This window comes from Xenopus laevis, chromosome 2S (genome assembly GCF_017654675.1).
Source record: "Xenopus laevis strain J_2021 chromosome 2S, Xenopus_laevis_v10.1, whole genome shotgun sequence".
Lineage (NCBI taxonomy): Eukaryota > Metazoa > Chordata > Amphibia > Anura > Pipidae > Xenopus > Xenopus laevis.
The window spans coordinates 80395643-80415055 of NC_054374.1; positions in this window are offsets into that span (position 1 = coordinate 80395643).

Consider the following 19413-nt stretch of genomic DNA (forward strand, 5'->3'; position numbering starts at 1 on the left):
CCCTGAAAAATTAGGCATGTGTACTTTCCTGAAAAATTATGTTTTTTTTGTCGCAGCCACTGAAGCACAGAGGCCAGAAAAAATATGCCATGTGAATGCTAAAAATATAAAAAAAAATTGTCGCAGCCACTGAAGCACAGAGGCCAGAAAAAATATGCCATATGAATGCTAAAAATATAATTTTTTTTTGTCGCAGCCACTGAAGCACAGAGGCCAGAAAAAATATGCCATATGAATGCTAAAAATGTATTTTTTTTTTGTCGCAGCCACTGAAGCACAGAGGCCAGAAAAAATATGCCATATGAATGCTAAAAATATAATTTTTTTTTGTCGCAGCCACTGAAGCACAGAGGCCAGAAAAAATATGCCATATGAATGCTAAAAATATTATTTTTTTTGGTCGCAGCCACTGAAGCACAGAGGCCAGAAAAAATATGCCATATAAATGCTAAAAATAGTCATTTTTTTTGTCGCAGCCACTGAAGCACAGAGGCCAGAAAAAATATGCCATATAATTGCTGAAAATATTCATTTTTTTTTGTCGCAGCCACTGCAGCACAGAGGTCAGAAAAAATATGCCATATAAATGCTGAAAATATTCATTTATTTTTGTCGCAGCCACTGAAGCACAGAGGCCAGAAAAAATATGCCATATAAATGCTGAAAATATTCATTTATTTTTGTCGCAGCCACTGCAGCACAGAGGCCAGAAAAAATATGCCATATAAATGCTGAAAATATTCATTTATTTTTGTCGCAGCCACTGAAGCACAGAGGCCAGAAACAATATGCCATATAAATGCTGAAAATATTCATTTTTTTTTGTCACAGCCACTGAAGCACAGAGGCCAGAAAAAATATGCCATATAAATGCTGAAAATATTCATTTTTTTGGTTGCAGCCACTGAAGCACAGAGGCCAGAAAAACTCAGGATTTACCTGGATTCAAATGAAACCAGTAGGGTTTGCACCCTAGTTTGTAACGGTGGCGGAGGGAGGAGGACGCTAAAGGATAGCTGTGTGTGGAGTCATGAGGCGAGCAGAGAAGGACAGCTGCATGGGGAGTCAGAAACTCAGAACAAGTCTTCCGGCGTGCAGTAACCCTCCGAGATCCACCCCTCATTCATTTTAATAAAGGTCAGGTAATCCACACTTTTGTGACCTAGGCGAGTTCTCTTCTCAGTTACAATCCCTCCTGCTGCACTGAAGGTCCTTTCTGAGAGGACACTTGAGGCGGGGCAAGACAAGAGGTTCATGGCAAATTGTGACAGCTCTGGCCACAGATCAAGCCTGCGCACCCAGAAGTCCAGGGGTTCATCGCTCCTCAGAGTGTCAATATCTGCAGTTAATGCCAGGTAGTCCGCTACCTGCCGGTCGAGGCGTTCTTTCAGGGTGGATCCAGAAGGGTTCTGGCGCTGCCTTGGACTGAAAAACATTTGCATGTCTGATGTTACAGAGTGGCCAAAGTGCTTTGTCCTTGCAGGTGCGCTCGTGGCAGGATTACTGGCACCTCTGCCCCTGGAATGTTGATGAGTTCCTGAAGTGACATCACCCTTAAAAGCATTGTACAACATGTTTTGCAGGCTGGTTTGTAAATGCAGCATCCTTTCGGACTTGTGGTACGTTGGTAACATTTCTGCCACTTTATGCTTGTACCGAGGGTCTAGTAGCGTTGCGACCCAGTACAGGTCCTTCTCCTTAAGCCTCTTGATACGGGGGTCCTTCAACAGTCATGACAGCATGAAAGACCCCATTCTCACAAGGTTGGATGCAGAGGTATTCCTCGTTATCAAGGACTGCATCATCCACGGTCTCCTCCCCCCAGCCACGTACAAGACCAGGGGTCCCCAAAAGGTCACCACCAGCCCCCTGGGAAGCCTGCTCCTGTTGGTCCTCCTCCTCCACAAAGCCACCTTCCTCCTCTGACTCCACTTCTGACACCTCTCCCTGCATTGCAGCAGGTGCCTGGGTTCGTTCTGGTGATTCCGACCAGAAATCGTGCGCTTCCTGCTCCTCGTCACGCTGGTCTACAGCCTCATCTTTCACTCGTCGCACGGCACGCTCCAGGAAGAAAGCAAAGGGTATTAGGTCGCTGATGGTGCCTTCGGTGCGACTGACCATATTTGTAACCTCTTCAAAAGGGCGCATGAGCCTGCAGGCATCGCGCATAAGCACCCAGTAACGGGGGAAAAAAATCCCCAGCTCTGCAGATCCAGTCCTACCACCCAGTTCAAACAGGTATTCGTTGACGGCTCTTTGTTGTTGCAGCAGACGTTCCAACATGAGGAGCGTTGAATTCCAGCGAGTCTGGCTGTCGCAAATCAAACGCCTGACTGGCATGTTGTACCGCTGCTGAATGTCAGCAAGGCGTGCCATGGCTGTGTAGGAACGTCTGAAATGGGCCGACACCTTCCTGGACTGCCTGAGAACGTCCTGGAATCCTGGGTACTTCGAGACAAAACGTTGGACTATTAAATTCAGAACATGTGCCATGCAGGGCACATGTGTTAAATTGCCCAGTCTCAGTGCTGCCAACAGATTGCTTCCATTGTCACACACCACTTTTCCGATCTTCAGTTGGTGTGGGGTCAGCCACCGATCGGCCTGTGACTGCAGAGATGACAGGAGTACAGATCCGGTATGGTTTCTGCTTTCCAGGCACGTCATCCCAAGACAGCATGACAACGGCGTACCTGGCACGTCGAATAGCCTAGGGGGAGCTGGGGGTGCACAGGTGTGGAGGAGGAGGACCCAGCAGCAGAGGAGGAAGAAGAGGAAGAAGACGAGGTAGAGAGCGAAGGAGGAGTAGAGGTGGTGGCAGAACCGCGTGCAATCCGTGGCGGTGACACCAACTCCACTGTCGTTGTTGAGCCACACATTCCCTGCTTCCCAGCCATTACCAAGTTCACCCAGTGGGCAGTGTAGGTGACATACCTGCCCTGACCATGCTTGGAGGACCATGCGTCAGTAGTCATATGGACATTTGGCCCAACACTAAGTGACAGAGATGCGGTGACTTGGCTCTGCACATGGTGGTACAGGTGTGGTATTCCCTTTTTTGAAAAAAAATTGCGGCTGGGTACCTTCCACTGCGGTGTCCCAATTGCTACAAATTTGCGGAAGGCCTCAGAGTCCACCAGCTGGTATGGTAAAAGCTGCCGGGCTAAGAGTGCAGACAAGCCAGCTGTCAGACGCCGGGCAAGGGGGTGACTCGCAGACATTGGCTTCTTACGCTCAAACATGGCCCTCACAGAAACTTGGCTGGGGGCAGATGACTGGGAATGGGAACTGGTGGTCAAGGTGGAAGGCGGAGTGGAGGGTGGTTCAGACGGGTCAAGGACAGCAGAGGTAGAGCAGTAAGATGCTGGACCAGAAGGAGGGTGGCTTTTAGTTTGCCTGTTGCCTTTGAGGTGTTGCTCCCAAAGTGCTTTGTGCTTGCCGTTCATGTGCCTTCGCATAGAAGTTGTACCTATGTGGCTGTTGGGCTTCCCAAGACTCAGTTTCTGACTGCACTCATTGCAAATTACAACACTTTTGTCAGAGGCACACACATTAAAAAAATCCCACACTGCTGACCTTTTTGAAGCTGGCAATCTGGCGGTAACAGTAGAAGTTGGCGGCGTTGGCGGCAATGGCGGGCGCGTTGGCCGGCTGACCACAGGTGCCGATACATGTTGTTGCCCTTCTGTTCCCTGCGAGCTGTCCTCCCTGCTTCTTCTAAGTCTTATTCTCCTCCTGCCTCTCTGACTCTCCGTCTCTCCATCTGAACTATCCTCCTCTTGCTCTCTTCTACTGGGCACCCACAAAACATCAATCTCCTCATCATCATTCTCCTCAGATGCATCAATTTCTTCTGACAGCTCACAGAAGGAAGCAGCAGCGGGGACCTCCTCATCACTCATTATGTCCATCTCTGTTGTGTTCTCTGCCAGAATTAAATCTGGTGTAACGTCCTCATCTCCTTCATCTTCTTCTGCCAATAATGGTTGCGCATCACTCAGTTCAAGAAACTCATGTGAAAATAACTCCTCTGACTCCAGTGAAGAAGGGGCGCCGGTGGTGGAGGAAGTGTTACGTGGGGTGCCCATAGCAGTGGAGGATGAGGATGTTGTGGTAAAGTTAGAAACGGTAGAGGATGGGGTGTGCTGTGTAAGCCAGTCAACTACCTCTTCAGCATTTTGGGAGTTCAGGGTCATTGCCTTTTTAAAACTGGGCAATTTCCTAGGGCCACAGGATAGCATAGCAGCACGGCCCCTAGTGTCTCTGCGTGGCGGCCTGCCTTTGCCTGGCATTATTTTTAAAACAACAACAACAACTCAGGTGGTGTTTCTGGAGACGGTATTATTATTGATATTTAGACAGTATGTGAACAAGCTCACACAGCTAGGTGGCAGTTGTTTGAAAATGAAGAACACACTGGGCAAACAATGCCTACAAGGTCAACGTATACACTACTACAGCAGTGGATACGGAATATATTATTGCTGCTTGAAAAACGTCACTCAGGTGGTGTTTCTGGAGACGGTATTATTATTGATATTTAGACAGAATGTGAAAAAGCTCACACAGCTAGATGGCCGTTGTTTGAAAATGAACAACACACTGGGCAAACAATGCCTACAAGGTCAACGTATACACTACTACAGCAGTGGATACAGAATATATTATTGCTGCTTGAAAAACGTCACTCAGGTGGTGGTTCTGGAGACGGTATTATTATTGATATTTAGACAGTATGTGAACAAGCTCACACAGCTAGATGGCAGTTGTTTGAAAATGAACAACACACTGGGCAAACAATGCCTACAAGGTCAACGTATACACTACTACAGCAGTGGATACGGAATATATTATTGCTGCTTGAAAAACGTCACTCAGGTGGTGTTTCTGGAGACGGTATTATTATTGATATTTAGACAGAATGTGAAAAAGCTCACACAGCTAGATGGCCGTTGTTTGAAAATGAACAACACACTGGGCAAACAATGCCTACAAGGTCAACGTATACACTACTACAGCAGTGGATACGGAATATATTATTGCTGCTTGAAAAACGTCACTCAGGTGGTGGTTCTGGAGACGGTATTATTATTGATATTTAGACAGTATGTGAACAAGCTCACACAGCTAGATGGCAGTTGTTTGAAAATGAACAACACACTGGGCAAACAATGCCTACAAGGTCAACGTATACACTACTACAGCAGTGGATACGGAATATATTATTGCTGCTTGAAAAACGTCACTCAGGTGGTGTTTCTGGAGACGGTATTATTATTGATATTTAGACAGAATGTGAAAAAGCTCACACAGCTAGATGGCCGTTGTTTGAAAATGAACAACACACTGGGCAAACAATGCCTACAAGGTCAACGTATACACTACTACAGCAGTGGATACGGAATATATCATTGCTGCTTGAAAAACGTCACTCGGGTGGTGTTTCTGGAGACGGTATTATTATTGATATTTAGACAGAATGTGAAAAAGCTCACACAGCTAGATGGCCGTTGTTTGAAAATGAAGAACACACTGGGCAAACAAATTGAAACAATGCCTGCAAGGTCAACGTATACACTACTACAGCAGTGGATACGGAATATATTATTGCTGCTTGAAAAACGTCACTCAGGTGGTGTTTCTGGAGACGGTATTATTATTGATATTTAGACAGAATGTGAAACAGCTCACACAGCTAGATGGCCGTTGTTTGAAAATGAACAACACACTGGGCAAACAATGCCTACAAGGTCAACGTATACACTACTACAGCAGTGGATACGGAATATATTATTGCTGCTTGAAAAACGTCACTCAGGTGGTGTTTCTGGAGATGGTATTATTATTGATATTTAGACAGTATGTGAACAAGCTCACACAGCTAGATGGCAGTTGTTTGAAGAACACACTGGGCAAATAATGCCTGCAAGTGCACTACTATTGGTGCACTACTATGAAGAACAGCAAACAGCACTGTACACATTAAAGAACAGTAAGATAAGTAAAATAAAAAAAAAATTATATGTATATTAAAAAAAAAAATACTCGGGTTGGTGCTGCTGAACTACTAGGAGCAGCACAGTAGCACACCAGTCCCACTCCCCAACACTGCTAGACTAATAGCACTGGGCTCTTATAGTAGCAACTAGCAAAGTAAAAAAACAAAAAAGAAAATAAAAGCAGTCCTTACAAGGACTATTGGGTTATTACAGCAGTCAGCAGATGAGATCAGAAGAGATCAGTGCCCACAGCAGGCAGCTACATACAGAGCACTGCAGTAGAAGGTAGATTACTAGCCAGCAAAGCTACCTAACCTGAAATGTCCCTCAAATCCCTGCAGACTTCTGTCCCTCCAATACAGAGCAGTATCAAGTAGATTGCTAGCCAGCAAACTTACTATCAACTGTCCCTCAAATCACTGACAGCTCTCTCCCTACACTAGCTCTTCCAAGCACACACAGGCAGAATGAAAAAACGCTGCGACGTTCGCGAACATTCGGCGAGCGCGAACAGTCGAAGTTCGCCGGCGAACAGTCCGCGACATCCCTAATAAATACATGTTAATAATAATATTTGTTGGAATAACTATAAAAAACAATAAACAATAAACATGCCAGATACTTTGCTTATGAAAATACACAAATGCTAACACACTCTAGATATGGGAACTACAGAAAAATACAAACATCACCACAATACATTTTTTTAAGAATAAGTACCAGGTATTTGTCAGTCATTTAAATTGTATGTTCTTTTTCTTTTGGAATTAAACCCAGTGGGTTTGATGCTTGCCTTGCACTGCTGGGATTCTACATTTGAATCTCACCTGGGCACTGTCTGGAAAGAATTTAGATATTTTCCCTGTGTCTGTGTGGGTTTCCTCCCCCAAAAATATATAGTTAATCTATTCAGATTGAGGGGGTAATTAACTAAATTCTGGTTGGGCTTTTTGGAGCAAAAAAGTTTTTTTGAAACTCTAATTTTTCAAGATTTATTAAAACATGATGCAGCAAAAAGCATGAATCCTAAAATCCACCATCTCAGACCTGCCGAGATTTTTTATATGTCAGTGGCAGAGATCCCTATCCTATTTTGAAATTTCTGTGGTCCGCACTGGAATTACACCGAAAATCCAACCTTTTCGGGCAAAAATCTGAAAAATCGAGCGATTCAGGAAAAAAATCCAAAAAAATCATACGATTTGGGTTTTCACTCAATTTTGTTGAATTTTCTTTAATAATAAATTGTGGATTCTAGTTTGGTCTGACTTTTTTTAATTAAAAAAATCAGAAAAATTCAAATTTTGATAAATAACCTCCTAAATATTAGGTAGTCAATTTCCAATAAAAGTGCAATGTGCACAAATTACCTTGGATGTTACCTCTAATGAAACATGTTTTTTCCCCATAGTTCCAGCAAAACTTTTGAAGTGCATGTAAAATGGCATTTGCATCAGATTCACTTTGTGCAAGTCTGAGTCATGTGTCATGTGAGGTGTTTTCCTTGTTAGCGTATCTACACCAGGGGAAAAAAATTCTTATCAGTTTCTTTTTACCCAAAAATGACTCCACCTCGACAGGCACTGCATTTACAGAAACTGTTCACAGATTGGACAGATGTTGGCATAGAAATCCAGAAGTATATATATTCTCACCAAAATCCACTTGTCTGTGCATTCAACAGTTCAATGCTACAATGGAACAGTTTGAAGATTAATATATATATACAGTATATCTTTTTTTAACATCATAACCTTTATTAAAAGATAATAGGCATGACATGTATCGAAGAATGCAACATATGAGGGTTAATAGACAATGTAGTAGACGATATATCACATGACATTCTCATACCAGTCATACAAAGTTATACAATGTGGTAATTAAAAGAAAAGAAAACAATAAGGGAAATAAAAAGAAAAGAAAAAAAAACAGAGAAAGTGCATATAGTCAACATTGTCTAGAAAAACAACAATATGATGATCGGTCAACAATAGTATACACGGATAAGATCTCCGAATGCAGTAAACAATTCTGTCCATTTGCAAGCATATACCTTACACACAATAGCTCAATCCAATCATCGTGCCTAAGGGGTTGGCCACGATCCCCAAATCTTATCAAATGTGTTAGACACAGTGATCCCCAACCAGTAGCTCGTGAGCAACATGTTGCTCTCCAACCCATTGGATGTTGCTCCAAGTGGCTTCAAAGCAGGTGCTTATTTTTGAATTCTAAGCTTGGAGGCAAGTTTAGGTTGTATAAAAACCAGGTGTACTGCCAAACAGAGCCCCAATGTAGGCTGACAATCCATATAGTTGCTACCAAATGGCCAATCACAGCACTTATTTGGCACCCCAAGAACATTTTTCACGCTAGTGTTGCTCCCCAAATCCTTTTACTTCTGAATGTTGCTCACGGTTTCAAAAGGTTGGGGATCCCTGTGTTAGAGGATCCCCTTTTAGTGTATAGGTAAGACATACAGTTAATAAAGCTAAGCATTTGTCCCATCCACATCTGGTGAGTTGGGGGATCAACATTCTTCCACTGTTGAGTTAGGCATTTGCGAGCATGGAATAGGCTCTGACGTATGACAACTAACTGATCCTTATTGAATTGGGAGTCATCACAGGCACCGAATATGGCTAATTCAAGGGAAGGGACTAGAGGGGTCCCCAGTACATTTGTCAAGGTAGCAAACACTTCCTCCCAGTACATCTGTAGTTTCCTACAATCCCAAAACATAAGTTTGAGCGTTCCCATCTCTGAGGTACATCTAGTACAGGTAGGGGGGTTCTGGGAGTTCATTCTGTGTAATCTCACCGGGGTGAAATAGGCTCTATGCAGAATGTACCTCTGGAATATATATATATATATCTGTAATAAAACATATATAAAACACCATTGCATGCACTCTTTTAATATGTATAAGTACATATTACAACATTATCGCAGAATTCGATCCCTTGAATCCTCAGATCCTCAGTTAAGATGCCCTTCCACTTGCCACTTACTATATATACCAGAATTTTATGTTTCTGGCATACATATATATTTCTTTTCAAAATCCATAGAGCTCTTATTGTTTTATTTATCTTTGTCAACCTGCCAGCTTTCCAGTATCAACACTATTTGTGGAGATACAAGGTATGCACAGTATGTAGTGTATAAAGAATGATCAGCTGCAGTCTGAAATGCAAGAAAACATTTTTTAAATATACAGCACAGTTCCACACATACTATGGATACAAGAAGCATCTCCCACAAGTATCCTGCCTGGTAGTGCTAGGTTAGTCATCTTACTCTTATCTAAAGAGAGATTAATGAAATGTTTGCCTTGCTGATATTACACAAACGTCAGAAAGACAGACATTAAACCTTTTGAATTTTTACTGCTAACAACAGTCTGTCAATGCCTTCAGAGACAATCCAATGAACAAAGAGCCAGGAGTGCACACTCCAGGAGGATTATTAATGATGTCCACCATTCCTAATATTCATGGACTACAATTAGTGATGGGCGCATTTCTCCTGTTTTGCTTCGCTGAATAATTTGCAAATTTCCTGTGAAATTCGGAAAACACCAAAAAATTTGCGAAACGCGCATTTTGACGCCCACGTCATTTCGCTTCAATTTTGATGCCCAAGTCAATGGTGTTGACAAAAAGTGTTGACGTGCAATGGTTTTGATGCGAGTGCCTTTTCCGACATGCGTCCAAATTCGCCGGCGAAATGTCGCAGGAGTTTCGTAAATTTATTCGCCGGCGGCGAAACGCAAAAATTTGCAGAGAATACACGCCTGGCAAATTTATTTGTCTATAATTAACTACAATTCCCAACATGCGGTAACCATTCAGAAGGTGTTTGAGTACGCTGGGAGTTGTAATCTAGTAATATTTAAGGCCTACACTGATGGCACAATAATATTTAGTCATAGCCCATTTTTTCGTAATGTCTAAAACTCTTTACATGCATACAAATGTCACTTTATTTGTACTTTGAATATTGCAGTGCCAGCATCATATACTGTATATGTTGAGTTTACTATGAATCAAATGATTGTTAAAAAAATAACAAGCTCCTGAAATGATGGGAACTGGAGAAAATTATTCAGTAATTGCAAATCATTTGTTAACCAACCACTGCCCAGTATTAACAATATAAGGTATAAGCAAAGCCTTTGGTGGTTTCTAGCCTAACATAATAGAGGTCATCCACACCATACTTGTGACATACAGTTCCCTTGGCCAATCAAGCTGGTTTACCACTTATCCTTTTCCAAAATGTGTTCATCCTAAGAACAACCAGTTATACACCATCATTCTTCTTCTTAAAGGGGATGTAAAAGCAAAAAAATAAAATCCTATTTTTACTTTCTTTAATGAAAAGGAAACCTATTTCCAATATACATTTATTAAAAAATGTTTATAAGAAACCTGACTGTATGCAGTGAAATTTTATTTTTGCCTTTACACCCCCCTTTAATGTTTCCAACTCCAGTGGCAGGGACAAAGATCATGGAGCCAGATTTAAACAGATAAACTGGGATTCTCATTGAATGATTATTTCGCTGCAGCCACTGGTTCTGCAGAGTTGGAGAAAGGTTGTATTAAACAATACAAAAACTATAAAATCCACATTAGATTTCATGCCAACACAGAACCCAGTGCAGTCTGCCTATTCTGATTACTAATCAATCTTGCTGTATCGGCTTCTGTCAGAAATTATTTGATTTGTGTATTTTGATAATTTATGACGATAATTTATGTTGATCCCTAAGCTTAGCAGCCCACAGCAGCCCAGACCACACTGAGCATGTGCATGGTCTTGGTCTTTCAAAGATGTTTAATAAAGTTACAAGATGGTGATGCTGACCCTGGTGGCCAACTTTGAAGCATAAATCATTTGTTTTATTAGGCTTGAGGTGCGGTAAGTTCGTGTTTAGGTTTAGTATACAAAATACAGCATTTCTAGCCTTATTCTAGACTTTAGTTCCCCTTTAACAAAATATGAAAATGAAATATCCTAGCATATCCCTGCAATCAGAAGTACAGGTATTAACGCAAATGAAGCAATGCTTGAAAAGGTTACATCAAATTCTGACCTGTGCAAAACAAAACTGGGGATTGTATTATACTTCCCTGAAAACCAGAAAATAAGGTAGCAAGGTCTGTCTCACTCAGATGATTGCTGTCAGCTCATATTAGCCCACAATTAGCCTCTTCTAACTGGCTGCCTTTTACATTTACATGTAACAGTTGGGCTGTTTCCCCATGTTGGTATCTTCAGTCCTAGCCCCATCCTGAGTTTCCGTAAATACTGCACAATGATTACTAAAACCCTAATAGGATAATAACGTATGTAAGCTTATTAATTAAGGGTAACATTAGAGAAACTCGCTAAGAATAAAACAGGATTCCAAACCTGAGTTTACTGTAACTACTGAGTTAAAATATTATCAGAATATGACTGATTTCTCTAGGTTTGCTTCCATGGTCATGTGAGCTCCTTCCTGTCTATTTCTGGATAATAACAATGCAGTTTCCTGTAGGTATATATAGAAATGAGCAGCAACATTTATAATCTCTTAAACTGTGGAGCTAGAATTAGCATTGTATCTTCTTTGTATTCGCTGTAACCAATTTATCATTTTCTCTATTGCTCTTTTTATTTTTTTTTTATTTTTTTTTTTAGGTTTTCATATTTTTGGGACGTAACTTATTAAGGGAATATTGCAAAGATAAACCTAAGGCTAGATCTACTAGAGGGGTGGAAAAATCAAATTGTTCTTTTGTTCAGCCAAATTATTCAGCTGCTTTGAAAATTCTGCATGGTGTGAAAATGGGCCTATTTGTGAAGAAAACCCTTATGCCTTAAAAAAATAGCAGAGAATACAACTCAAAGAAATTGTTACATTAGCAGTAGATGCATTTTATTCAACTTTAATACACATAGCAGTATGCCTCTAATGAACAAGCAATGAAATTATAATTCTTTATTTTTCCCTCTACTGAAGCTGGTCATAAATAGCTTGATATTGGCAGCTCAGCCGCTTTTCATCAAGTCAACAGCCTATTGGCCATGAGGAGACCAAAATGATGGTTTCTCTAATCTATATCTTATAAGGGCTTGGTGAGATATTAATCAAGAAAGTTTCAATATGCTGATTAGTGAGCACCTTGTAAGGCCATAAATGTGGTCCTTATACCATGGGTCTAACTGAGGCCCCCATGTGATTTGAAATAATTGGATCACTGCGGTTGACCTTCCATTTACTTGTCTAAATCACATAAACACTGTTTAATTGCCAGTTTAATATGCATGTACACAAATAACTGATCTTGAATCCTTGTAGATATACTTCTACTGTCTTATGTATGTTTGATCTGCATCAAATAATTTTCTATTAGTTCTGTACTGGGCGTTTAACTATGTAATTGCTTAGGCTGTACCCTATCACAAGGGGAAAGTAATATACCAGTGACTGCTTTGTTTGTCTTATTTTTTGCCTATACTTCAATAATAAAAATGTTGTCTGCAGTCTACGTTTTGGAGCCAAATTCAGTTTGCTTTGTTTCGTATAGTGTTTTACATTGTTTCAGATAGTATGCTAAGCATGTGCTTTTTAGCTTTAATAGCTTCTTTTCTTCTGCTTGAATTTTAAATAAAGCCTTTTAAGAGCTAACTGAAAACTGTTCCTTAGCTTGTATTGTTGCTTTCTTTGTAGCAATTTTAATAGATATACATAGTGGCACACAGAATATCTCCTCCTTTATATGCTGCCACTTAGGTATTAATGTATTCTTATTAACCAGCTGATAGGTTTATTTTATTTGATAATGAATGCTTTGAAGTGACTGTGTTCTAGTAGTACAGGTATGGGAAAACTTGTTATCCAGAATGCCAAATTATGAAAAGACCATCTCCCATAGACTCCATTAAAATAAAATAATCCATATTTTTAAAAATGATTTTCTTTTTCTCTGTAATAATTAAACAATACTTTCTACTTGTTACAAACTAAAATAGAATTAATCCTTATTGGAAGCAAAACCAGCCAATGTTTATATAACAGGATTTTCTAGTAGACTTGGGGGCAGATTCACTAAGGGTCGAATTTCGAAGTTAAAAATACTTCGAAATTCGACCCTCAAATTGAAATCCTTCGACTTCGAATATCGAAGTCGAAGGATTTAGCGCTAATCCTTCGATCGAACGATCGAAGGATTTTTCGTTCGATCGAACGATTAAATCGTTCGAATCGAACGATTCGAACGATTTTAATTCAACGATCGAAGGAAAATCCTTCTATCAAAAAAAGATTAGCAAACCTATGGGGACCTTCCCCATAGGCTAACATTGACTTCGGTAGGTTTTACCTGCCGAAGTAGGGGGTCGAAGTTTTTTTTAAAGGGCAAGTACTTCGACTATCGAATGGTCGAATAGTCGAACGATTTTTCGTTCGATTCGTTCGATTTCGTTCGAATTCGAACGAATTTAACCAATTCGATGGTCGAAGTACCAAAAAAATACTTCGAAATTCGAAGTATTTTTCATTCGAATCCTTCACTCGAGCTTAGTGAATCGGCCCCTTAATGTATGAAGATGCAAATTGTGGAAAGATCCGTTATCTGGAAAATCCCAGGTCCCGACTGTTCTGGAGCTTTTTGCTTGTTTAAGATCTTCAATGAAGTTTAAGTCAGAGGACTGTAAGGGAGATTGTAAAACCTACCAGTAGCTTATATTGGCTTTTGAGATATGTTTAGGATGATTGTCTTGTTGTAGAAGACATTTCCTGTTCTGCTTCCACTTCTTGGCTGACCATTTCATGATGGCATCGAGCATTTGCTAATATTTCATGGAATTCATTCCACATGTACTATGATTTCTGAGCCATTGGCTACCACTCAACCAGAAGGTATACTAGAGCCACCCTCTAAAAGGTAAATTCATTCCACATGTACTATGATTTCTGAGCCATTGGCTACCACCCAACCAGAAGGTATACTAGAGCCACCCTCTAAAAGGTTGGTGTTTTTTAATCAAATGCTACTCATTTATTTCTTCAAACAAACCATTTTGATTGTGCTCACAGCAAGCATGTCTAGATGCTGTCTTGCATACCTCAGACATGACATTTGTGATGAAGTGACAAGCAAGGCTTCTTCATGATGACTCTTTAATGAAGAAATATTTGTGCAAGAAATGCAACATTATCGAACAGGGCAACGTTTCTCCTGAATCAGCCAAACTTTCCTACAGGATCATTTGTGGTCATAAGAGGGTTTGCCTTTGGCTTTCTGGCCTGCTTACAAGCAGTTCTCTAAGAAAGTTTTCCTGGTCTTCCAGATCTTGCCTTAAAGGAGAAGCAAACCCCCAAACTAATGAAAACCCCTAACCCTACACTCCATAACCCCCCTTCCTGACCCCCCTTACGCTTCACTAAGGGGTAATTAAAGACTTAAGGGCATTTACATATATAAACACCTGTGTGGGGAGAACAGGGAGGGGGGACAATGGAGGGTTGGGGGTGTGGGTTTTCATTAGTTTGGGGGTTTGATTCTCGTTTAAAATCTAAAGTTCTCCTTAACTGCCATATCTTGAGGACATTATGGACAGTATAAATTAGTATATTGCTATTTTTTATAGCCTTCCACTTCTTTGGAGGTATCAGCTTCATTTTCTGATTCTCAGTTGCTTAGAGAAACCCATGATTATGAGTGACAGCCAAACATTTAAAGTCCCAGAGATTATATTATCTCTGCAATTGTCAACAGGTGAAAACACATAACAGCTATTAAGGTCTAACAAGGCAATTAAGGTCAAGGAACCGTGCAAAAACAGTGGTTATCAGACTGTAGACAAGTTTTGCACTTGCCATAATTACTGTATTCCTATGTGTGAAAGTTTACAAAATGAAATGTAACATTTGCAAGTATGTTGCATTTTCACTCACTGATTCTTGCAGTAGCTGTTCACTTCCAAAATGAATAGTGATGGGCGAATCTGAACTGTTATGCTTCTCCAAAAATTCTCAATATAGAAGTCAATTTTAAGCCACTCTACTATCCATTATAGTCTACGGGCCTTTTTCCTCTGCGAAACGAGGCAAAATATTTTGCTCATCCCTACAAATAGGTAATTTGACCAGGTTGTCCAAATTTTTGCATTCAGCTGTATGACACTGTTGCAACCAATACATTACTGATCAAGTGTCACTCACTTACTGGAAAATCTTGGATATTGATTGATGTTGCAAGCAGCTCAAATTCATTTCAATTGTTTGTACATATAAAAAAAAATAATAAAAAAATATATATATATATATATTGTTGGGTGGAGTTTAAAAATATACAATAGTTTTAGAGTTGTGTGGGAATTTCAAATATTAAATAACAAGGACTGGTCAGTGCACATGCTTATTTTGGAACAAAGGTTACAAGAGTAAGGGCTCTTACACACAAGCGGTTTTATCTGCGCTCCCCTGCGTTGCGCTTTCTTCCGTTCAGTCGCAGGGGATCGCAGGAGTAGACGCACTCAATTACTCACACAAAACGCAGGTTGAATTTCACCTGCGTTCGGAGCATAAATGCGTCTGTGTGAGTACAGCCCCCTTCACAATAATTGAGTGCGTCTACTCCTGCGGCTGAACGGAAGAAAGTGCAACGCAGGGGAGCGCAGGTAAAACCGCTCGTGTGTTAGAGCCCTTTAAACGGAAAACATGCTGTCATCAAACAAAATACACAAGGCTTTTGGGATTACAAATGTTGAGTTCTTGACGTGTCTAGGCTGGCCAAGATCTGAGCAATATAAATTGATTTCCAGCATTAGTTAAGCTCACAAGTTTTTCTTCCTTATCACTTGTCAAGTTACTGTGTTTAAATACAATTACAGAAAGAACTAGGCAATCTTTCTAGAGTTAATCAGGAACATCTCACTATAATATTTCATGTTATAAAATAAAAAGTGAACAAGTCTTTGAGTACTTTTTTATCTATGATAAGTCAGTAGGAAAATGAAGAAAAATCTCATTAAAGACTTCCATTTACAGTCCTGCCCTCTCTCTGGCTGATAATATAGCTCTGGAAAATGAATCTTACCCTGTGTTCATCTCCATCTTACCAACAGATCACCTTCATTTTTTAAATATGAAGAATTAATGATATATGGTTTATATTTTGCAATAAATTAGTCGAATACTTCTGAAACAACGGCCATTGGGTTTTCACTACAAAAATGTAGTTATTCTAAATCTACTATAAAGACAAATCATATTCATGGATTTGCACACTTTTATAAGAGCATTTTAAATTATTGTGTAACCATTAGTCTATGTTAAAGTAGCTTGAATTAAATTGTATGATGAATTATAATGTGATTTTAAGGGTGACACTCGTTTAAGTTCACCACCTCAATTCAATGGGCTTTTAAAATATTTATCCACATGGATGTCACATTAGGTGGATAAAATCCATTGGTATGGTTATAGTCTCTAGAAGAATTTGAGCACAAATCAATCACAGACAAGTCATTAAAAATATGATTATTTAAGCTATTTCCCTAATCGAGCTGGCCTGTTCCCCACTAGTACTGCAGATTATTTGTGTTAGGCTACTATTACATCACATATTTAGCTCTGAAGGAATACATTTTATAAAACTTGTGTGGTACTAAGTAGGGATGTCGCGGACAATTTGCGCGCGAACATCGACCGTTCGCGTCCGCCGAATGTTCGCGAACGTCGCGTGACGTTCGCCAATTTGGGTTCGCCTTAGCTGGCACTTATTTTTGCCCTCTCACCCCAGAGCAGCAGATACATGGCAGCCAATCAGGAAGCTCTCCCTCCTGGACCACCCCCACACCCCCTGGACCACTCCCCTTCCATATATAAACTGAAGCCCTGCAGCGTTTTTTCATTCTGCCTGTGTGTGCTTGGAAGAGCTAGTGTAGGGAGAGAGCTGTTTAGTGATTTGAGGGACAGTTGATAGTAACTTTGCTGGCTAGTAATCTACTTGATACTGCTCTGTATTGTAGGGACAGAACTCTGCAGGGATTTGAGGGACATTTTAGGTTAGGTAGCTTTGCTGGCTAGTAATCTACCTTCTACTGCAGTGCTCTGTATGTAGCTGCTGTGGGCAGCTGTCCTGCTGCAGATCTCTCATCTGCTGACTGCTGCCTGTAACCCAATAGTCCTTGTAAGGACTGCTTTTATTTTCTTTTTTGTTTTTTTTACTTTGCTACTGTAAGAGCCCAGTGCTATTAGTCTAGCTGTGTTGGGGAGTGGGACTGGTGTGCTGCTCCTCCTAGTAGTTCACCACTACCAGCACCAACCAGAGTCAAAATTGTTACAAAGTATCTTATTTGCACCTGTTAGCTGTTCTGAGCTCTCTGCCAAAAGCTAATTAAGTTAGAAACTGTTTTTTTTCTGGCTGTTCAGTTCAGAGAAAAGAGGGACTTTCCAGTACAAAAGAGGGACAGGGGGTTGAGTGGTCAAAAGAGGGACAGTTGGGAGGTATGCAAGTGCCACCTAGCTGTGTGAGCTTTTTCACATTCTGTCTAAATAACAATAATAATTCCGTGTCCGTAAACATCACCTGAGTGATGTTTTTACAGCAGCAATAATATATTCCGTACCCACTACTGTATATGTTGCCCTTGCAGGCATTGTTTGCCCAGTCTTTAACCAAGGGCCACCTAGCTGTGTGAGCTTTTTCACATTCCGTGTCCAGAAACATCACCTGAGTGACGTAGTGTGATTTCTGCCCTCTACAGCACAAAACGCAGCGCTGTGTCAACAATGTATTTTTCAGATACATTTTTGCCCTTGATCCCCCTCTGGCATGCCACTGTCCAGCTCGTTGCACCCTTTAAACAACTTTAAAATCATTTTTCTGGCCAGAAATGTCTTTTCTAGCTTTTAAAATTCGCCTTCCCATTGAAGTCTATGGGGTTCGCGACGTTCGCGAACCGTTCGCATTTTTGACGCAAGTTCGCGAATATGTTCGCGAACATTTTTTCCGCCGTTCGCTACATCCCTAGTACTAAGGGCCGGAATTTTTCTGGGCAATGCGACAGGGGCGATGATGGAAGTTTGTGTTGACCACTCCCAGTTTTTAAAGCACACCCACTTTAAACTGCACCCATGTTATCACAAGAACTTTTAAGCCCATATACATATTAATGGTAATAATATACCAAAAAACCAAATGGTTGGTCATATTAAGTAATGCCCTTAAATCCACATGCCTCATTACCCCCTGTGGATAGTACAGCAACACCCAGCACATAAGTAAACACCTTAGGAACCCTATAATAACTATTTCCAAATGCTAACAAACCCCCAGAACAAACCCCAGGCATACCTCCCACAATATGGCACACACAGGGGCATAGGGCAGGCAGAGTATGACACACACAGGGACAGTATGGTGCACACCGGGGCCTAGGGCAGGTAGAGTATGGCACACACAGGCTGAGTAGGGCACACATAGGCAAATTATGGCACGCACAGGAAGACTAGAACACACACAGGCAGCGCTGAGAGGCAGAGTATGGCAAACACAAGCAACAAACAGGTAGAGTAGACAGCCGTGAACATATGAACAATGCAGACACTCACATTGTGAGTCTTAGGTGTGAACAATACAGAGTTTTAGAGATGTGAACAATGTATGGATGATTACAGGTGTGAACAATATAGGGGGGATTACAGGTGTGAACAATGCAGGGTTCTAAAGCCTGAGTCTGGGGTGCAAACAATTCAGGGGACAGTTAATCTTAGTACTGATAACGTTTAATGCTTACACAGCAACCAGACTTTGATGTGGGGGGGCACACAACGGGGGGCGGGGCACAGGCCACCAGTTGGACAGCGCTGATATAAAGTATTTCTATGTATAAAAATATCAAAAAAATAAATTGAACAAGCTTTAATGCTTAAAAGTATTTTTTCAAAAATATTATTATATTGTATGTGAAAAGAAGAATGTAGGGAGTTAGAGGATGTACCTAACCAAATACAAGTAAAACAAGAGAAACTTTAAGAAAAGACCACTTTTTATCAGCTCTACTTAACGTCTCAAAATAAACAAATATAGCACAGCTAACACAAACTGCAAGAAAAAAGTATGAAATATCGAATTTGGGAATACTAAAGGTTTCCCAGCAATCCAATATATTTCCCATTGATCAAAATACATTTGACTGACACATTTATGAAAACAGATATTTGTCAACTTGTTTGACAAACTGCTGTATGAAGTATTATATCTCAACAGCAAAGCTGGGCTCTAAAAATCCTTTTGAATCATGCATCCCCACAGCAAGTTTGTTGTCTGGTTTTCCTGTTCTTGACCCAAGCCTGTGCCAGACCTCTTCTAATTTGCTACCTTTACCGACCTTTGCCTGTTGTTGA